The sequence below is a fragment of the Delphinapterus leucas genome, chromosome 4 (assembly GCF_059928025.1).
Source record: "Delphinapterus leucas isolate spDelLeu-1000000601 "Yukka" chromosome 4, BTC_Dleu_Yukka2, whole genome shotgun sequence".
Lineage (NCBI taxonomy): Eukaryota > Metazoa > Chordata > Mammalia > Artiodactyla > Monodontidae > Delphinapterus > Delphinapterus leucas.
In genome coordinates this window covers 28,873,539-28,879,538 of record NC_143132.1, presented here as the reverse complement: position 1 = coordinate 28,879,538, position 6,000 = coordinate 28,873,539, and the positions used below count along the sequence as shown (strand labels likewise).

The following is a 6,000-nucleotide window of genomic DNA, read 5'->3' as shown; positions in this document are numbered from 1 at the left end:
GAGTCCTTCACCACTTGCTAGCTGTGAGGTTGGACACGCCTCCTAATTTCTCAACATATCACTTTACCCTTCTAAAGTGACGCTGAAAACAGTCATTAATATTAGGGTTATTGTGAATTAACGTATATAAAACACTGAGCAGTTCCTGGCACATAGCAAACATTCAGTAAACGTTGGCCAAAATGTTTTGTATGGTGTAACAAAAAAGTTAAGCTTTTTACTATGTAAAACATTTATATACTGATATAGTGTGGATTTTTAAAAATAACATACAAGAAGAACTTTTGATAACTAACAAAGAGAATATGCTAAAGAATTTGCAAAATAAATAAATAAAACTATTCCAGTTGTGTATATTTAAAGTTTTATAGATGATTTATTTTTCCATTGTATAATGATTCTGCAACTCAGGAGTAAGGTTTATGTAGGTATGTCCTCTAAGCAGTAGACCATGTGCAATAACAAACAGCCATTGACACTTTTCACTTGCAGACTATTAATGGGCAACAACTTTAATTGCTATTTATGTTTAAAACTTAATGAAGATATGAATAATTTAAATTTGTTGCTATATATACAAAAAAAAAGGAATATTAGACTTGCAGTGTTATCCAGCCATTTATTTCCTAGAAGTACATCAAATGGAATTTATCACAAAAACGTTTATTAAAACATACGGGCTTCCCTGGTGGCGCAGTGGTTGAGAGTCCGCCTGCCGATGCAGGGGACACAGGTTCGTGCCCCAGTCCGGGAAGATCCCACATGCCGCGGAGCGGCTGGGCCCGTGAGCCATGGCCACTGAACCTGCGCGTCCGGAGCCTGTGCTCCGCAACGGGAGAGGCCACAACAGTGAGAGGCCCACGTACCACAAAAAAGCATGAATGAACTTTAATAATGAATATTAGGAGTGGCAATTACGTATTAAAACCATCACTTATTACAAAGAAGGAAATATTATACTAGAATCCCTGTTTCTCTTTCATAAATCTTATTCAGGGGTCCAGCCTTCCAATGAACTGACACTAACTAATTGTTTACTGTCTATACCAAAATTTTCTCCAACTGTTGACAAACCAGTCACAAGGGTACACAGCAGGGGATGGGACCATTTCTTCTACTAATCTTTTAGGCAATTTCTCCTGCATATCTTGGCAGGAAGCCTGTAACAGTTTGAACAGAGTTGTGCACAATATGTGCAGTGCAGCCAAAACTCATTAAGTGCCTTTGTCTCATGCATCTTGTGAAATACAATATTGCACTCCTGATGAGCAATGCCTCCAAATGTTATGTTAACGTTAAGATCACCAGAAACCATTAATTTACTAGTCAAATTACATCTCTCAGAAGCATTTAGACAATGTTATAGGGAATGATCTGCCTATCACCAGATATAAATGAAATTTTAATGACTGTTTTCCAGGTGCTTCAGACACAGGTTAAGAAAGTGTTCTAGAATATACTTAATGACTAATTTATTACAGCGTTAAAGTTTATTTTAAACTTTAATTTAAATGTAACACTTTCTATACATTTTTTCCAGGTTCAAAGTCTTGGTAGCACTCTGTATTCTTTAAAAGACTACTTCTTTCAGAGATTTAAGAAGACTTCAATTTTTAGTTCCACCTTTTATTTTTTTTAATTCAAATATAATTGACTTACAATATTAGTTTCAGGCATATAACATAGTAATTTGATATTTTATACACTACAAAATGATCACCACAGTAAGTCTAGTTACAATCTGTCATCATACACAGTTATTTACAATATTATTGCCTATATTCCCTATACTTCACATCACATTCCCATTACTTATTTATTTTTAACATCTTTATTGGAGTATAATTGCTTTACAATGGTGTGTTAGTTTCTGCTTTATAACAAAGTGAATCAGCTATACATACACGTATATCCCCATACCTCCTCCCTCTTGAGTCTACCTCCCACCTTCCCTACCCCACCCTCTAGGTGGTCATAAAACACGAAGCTGATCTCCCTATGCTATGTGGCTGCTTCCCACTAGCTATCTATTATACATTTGGTAGTATATATATGTCCATGCCACTCTCTCACTTTGTCCCAGCTTACCCTTCCCCCTCCCCATGTCCTCAAGTCCATTCTCTATGTCTGAGACTTTATTCCCGTCCTGCCCCTAGGTTCTTCAGAACCATTTTTTTTTTTTTTAGATTCCATATATATGTGTTAGCCTATGGTATTTGTTTTTCTCTTTCTGACTTACTTCACTCTGTATGACAGACTCTAGGTCTATCCACCTCACTACAAATAACTGAATTTCGTTTCTTTTTCTGGCTGAGTTATATTCCACTGAGTGTATGTGCCACATCTTCTTTATCCATTCATCTGTCGATGGACACTTAGGTTGCTTCCATGTGCTGGCTGTTGTAAACAGTGCTGAAATGAACATTTTGGTACATGACTCTTTTTGAATTTGGTTTTCTCAGGGTATATGCCCAGTAGTGGGATTGCTGGGTCATATGATAGTTCTATTTTTGGATTTTTAAAGAATCTCCATACTGTTCTCCATAGTGTCTGTATCAGTTTACATTCCCACCAATAGTGCAATAGTGCAATAGTGCTTTTCTCTACACCCTCTCCAGCATGTATTGTTTGTAGATTTTTTGATGATGACCATTCTGACTGGTGTGAGGTGATACCACATTGTAGTTTAGATTTGCACTTCTCTAATGATTAGTGATGTTGAGCATCCTTTCATGTGTTTGTTAGCAATCTGTATATCTTCTTTGGAGAAATGTCTATTTAGGTCTTCTACTCATTTTTGGATTGGGTTGTTTCTTTTTTTGATACTGAGCTCCATGAGCTGCTTGTAAATTTTGGAGATGAATCCTTTGTCAGTTGTTTCATTTGCAAATATTTTCTCCCATTCTCAGTGTTGTGTTTTCGTCTTGTTTAGGGTTTTCCTTTGCTGTGCAAAAGCTTTTAAGTTTCATTAGGTACCATGTGTTTATTTTTGTTTTTATTTCCATTTCTCTAGGACGGGGGTCAAAAAGGACCTTTCTATGATTTAGGTCAAAGAGTGTTCGGCCTATGTTTTCCTCTAATAGTTTTATAGTTTCTGGCCTTACATTTAGGTCTTTAATCCATTTTGAGTTTATTTTTGTGTCTGGTGTTAGGGAGTGCTCTAATTTCATTCTTTTACATGTAGCTGTCCAGTTTTCCAAGCACCACTTATTGAAGAGGCTGTCATTTCTGCATTGTATATTCTTGCCTCCTTTATCAAAAATAAGTTGACCATATGTGCGTGGGGTTATCTCTGGGCTTTCTATCCTGTTCCATTGATCTATATTTCTGTTTGTGTGCCAGTACCATACTGTCTTGATTACTGTAACTTTGTAGCTTTGTCTGAAGTCTGGGAGCCTGATTCCTCCAGCTCTGTTTTTCTTTCTCAAGATTGCTTAGGCTATTCAAGGTCTCTTGTGTTTCCATACAAATTGGGAAATTTTTTGTTCTAGTTGTGTGAAAAATGCCATCGGTGGTTTGATAGGGATTGCACTGAATCCGTAGATTGCTTTGGATAGTATAGTCATTTTCACAATGTTGATTATTCCAATCCAAGAACATGGTATATCTCTCCATCTGTTTGTATCATCTTTAATTTCTTTCATCAGTGTCTTATAATTTTCTGCATACAGGTCTTCTGGCTCCATAGGTAGGTTTATTCCTAGGTAGTTTATTTTTTGTTGTTGCAGTGGTAAATGGGAGTGTTTCCTTAATTTCTCTTTCAGATATTTCATCATTAGTGTATAGGAATGCAAGAGATTTCTGTGCATTCATTTTGTATCCTGCTACTTTACCAAATTCATTGATTAGCTCTAGTAGTTTTCTGGTAGCATCTTTAGGATACTCTATGTATAGTATCATATCATCTGCAAACAGTGACAGCTTTACTTCTTCTTTTCCGATTTGGATTCCTTTTATTTCTTTTTCTTCTCTGTTGCTGTGGCTAAATCTTGCAAAACTATGTTGAATAATAGTGGTGAGAGTGGGCAACCTTGCCTTGTTCCTGATCTTAGAGAAAATGGTTTCAGTTTCTCACCATTGAGAATGATGTTGGCTGTGGGTTTGTCATATATGGTCTTTATTATGTTGAGATAAATTCTCTCTATGCCTATTTTCTGGAGGGTTTTTATCATAAATGGGTGTTGAATTTTGTCAAAAGCTTTTTCTGCATCTATTGAGATGATCATATGTTTTTTATCCTTAAATTTGTTAATATGGTGTATCACATTGATTGATTTGCATATATTGAAGGATCCTTGCATTCCTGGGATAAACCGCACTTGATCATGGTGTATGATCCTTTTAATGTGCTGCTGGATTCTGTTTGCTAGTATTTTGTTGAGGATTTTTGCATCTATGTTCATCAGTGATATTGGCCTGTAGTTTTCTTTCTTTGTGACATCTTTGTCTGGTTTTGGTATCAGGGTGATGGTGGCCTCGGAGAATGAGCTTGGGAGTGTTCCTCCCTCTGCTATGGTTTGGAGGAGTTTGAGAAGGATAGGTGTTAGTGTCTCTCTACATGTTTAATAGAATTCACCTGTGAAGCCATCTGGTCCTGGACTTTGGTTTTTTGGAAGATTTTTAAGTACAGTCTCAATTTCAGTGCTTGTGATTGGTCTGTTTATATTTTCTATTTCTTCCTGGTTCAGTCTCGGAAGGTTCTTCCTGGTTCAGTCTCATATCGTTGCTTGTAGTAATCTCTCATGATCCTTTGTATTTCTGCAGTGTCAGTTGTTACTTCTCCTTTTTCATTTCTAATTCTAATGATTTGAGTCTTTTCCCTTTTCTTCTTTATGAGTCTGGCTAATGGTTTATCAATTTTGTTTATCTTCTCAAAGAACCAGCTTTTACTTTTATTGATCTTTGGTATTCTTTCCTTCATTTCTTTTTCATTTATTTCTGATCTGATCTTTATGATTTCTTTCCTTCTGCTAACTTTGGGGTTTTTTTGTTCTTCTTTCTCTAATTGCTTTAGGTGTAAGATTTGGTTTTTTATTTGAGATGTTTCTTCTTTCTTGAGGTAGCATTGTATTGCTATAAACTTCCCTCTTAGAACTGCTTTTGCTGCATCCCATAGGTTTTGAGTAATAGTGTTTTCATTGTCATTTGTTTCTAGGTATTTTTTGAATACCTCTTTGATTGCTTCAGTGATTTCTTAGTTATTAAGTAGTGTATTGTTTAGCCTCCATGTGTTTGTATTTTTTACGTGTTTTTTCATGTAATTGACATCTAGTCTCATAGCGTTGTGGTCAGTAAAGTTAGTAGATACGATTTGAAATTTCTTAAGTTTATCAAGGCTTGATTTGTGACCCAAGATATGGTCTATCCTGGAGAATGTTCCATGAGCACTTGAGAAGAAAGTGTATTCTGTTATTTTTGGATGGAATGTCCCAGAAGTATCAATTAAGTTCATCTTTTTTAATGTATCATTTAAAGCTTGTGTTTCCTTATTTATTTTCATTTCGGATGATCTGTCCATTGGCGCAAGTGGTGTGTTAAAGTCCCTTACTATTATTGTGTCACTGGCGATTGCCCCTTTTATGGCTGTTAGTATTTGCCTTATGTATTGAGGTGCTCCTATGTTGGGTGCATAAATATTTACAATTGTTATATCTTCTTCTTGGATTGATCCCTTGATTATGTAGTATCCTTCTTTGTCTCTTGTAATAATCTTTATTTTAAAGTCTATTTTGTCTGATATGAGAATTGCTACTCCATCTTTGTTTTGATTTCCATTTGCATGGAATATATTTTTCCATGCCCTCAATTTCGGTCTGTATGTGTCCCTAAGTCTGAAATGGGTCTCTTGTAGAGAGCATATACACAGGTCTTGTTTTTGTATCCATTCAGCCAGTCTATGTCTTTTGCTTGGAGCATTTAATCCATTTATATTTAAAGTAATTATCGATATGTACGCTCCTATGACCATTTTCTTAATTGTTTTGGGTTTGTTATTGTAGG

General features: G+C 35.8%; 1 protein-coding gene across 1 annotated transcript in view; it reads right to left on the bottom strand.

Moving 5' to 3' along the window:
• Nucleotides 1-374: 374 nt before the first annotated feature.
• Nucleotides 375-6,000, bottom strand: part of NRIP1 (nuclear receptor interacting protein 1) — a 132,800-nt gene continuing 127,174 nt past the window's right edge. Inside the window, exon 3 of the transcript XR_016392971.1 lies at nucleotides 375-6,000. This exon is cut by the window's right edge and continues 13,590 nt beyond it. The gene's annotated coding sequence lies outside the window, so the exon portion shown is untranslated.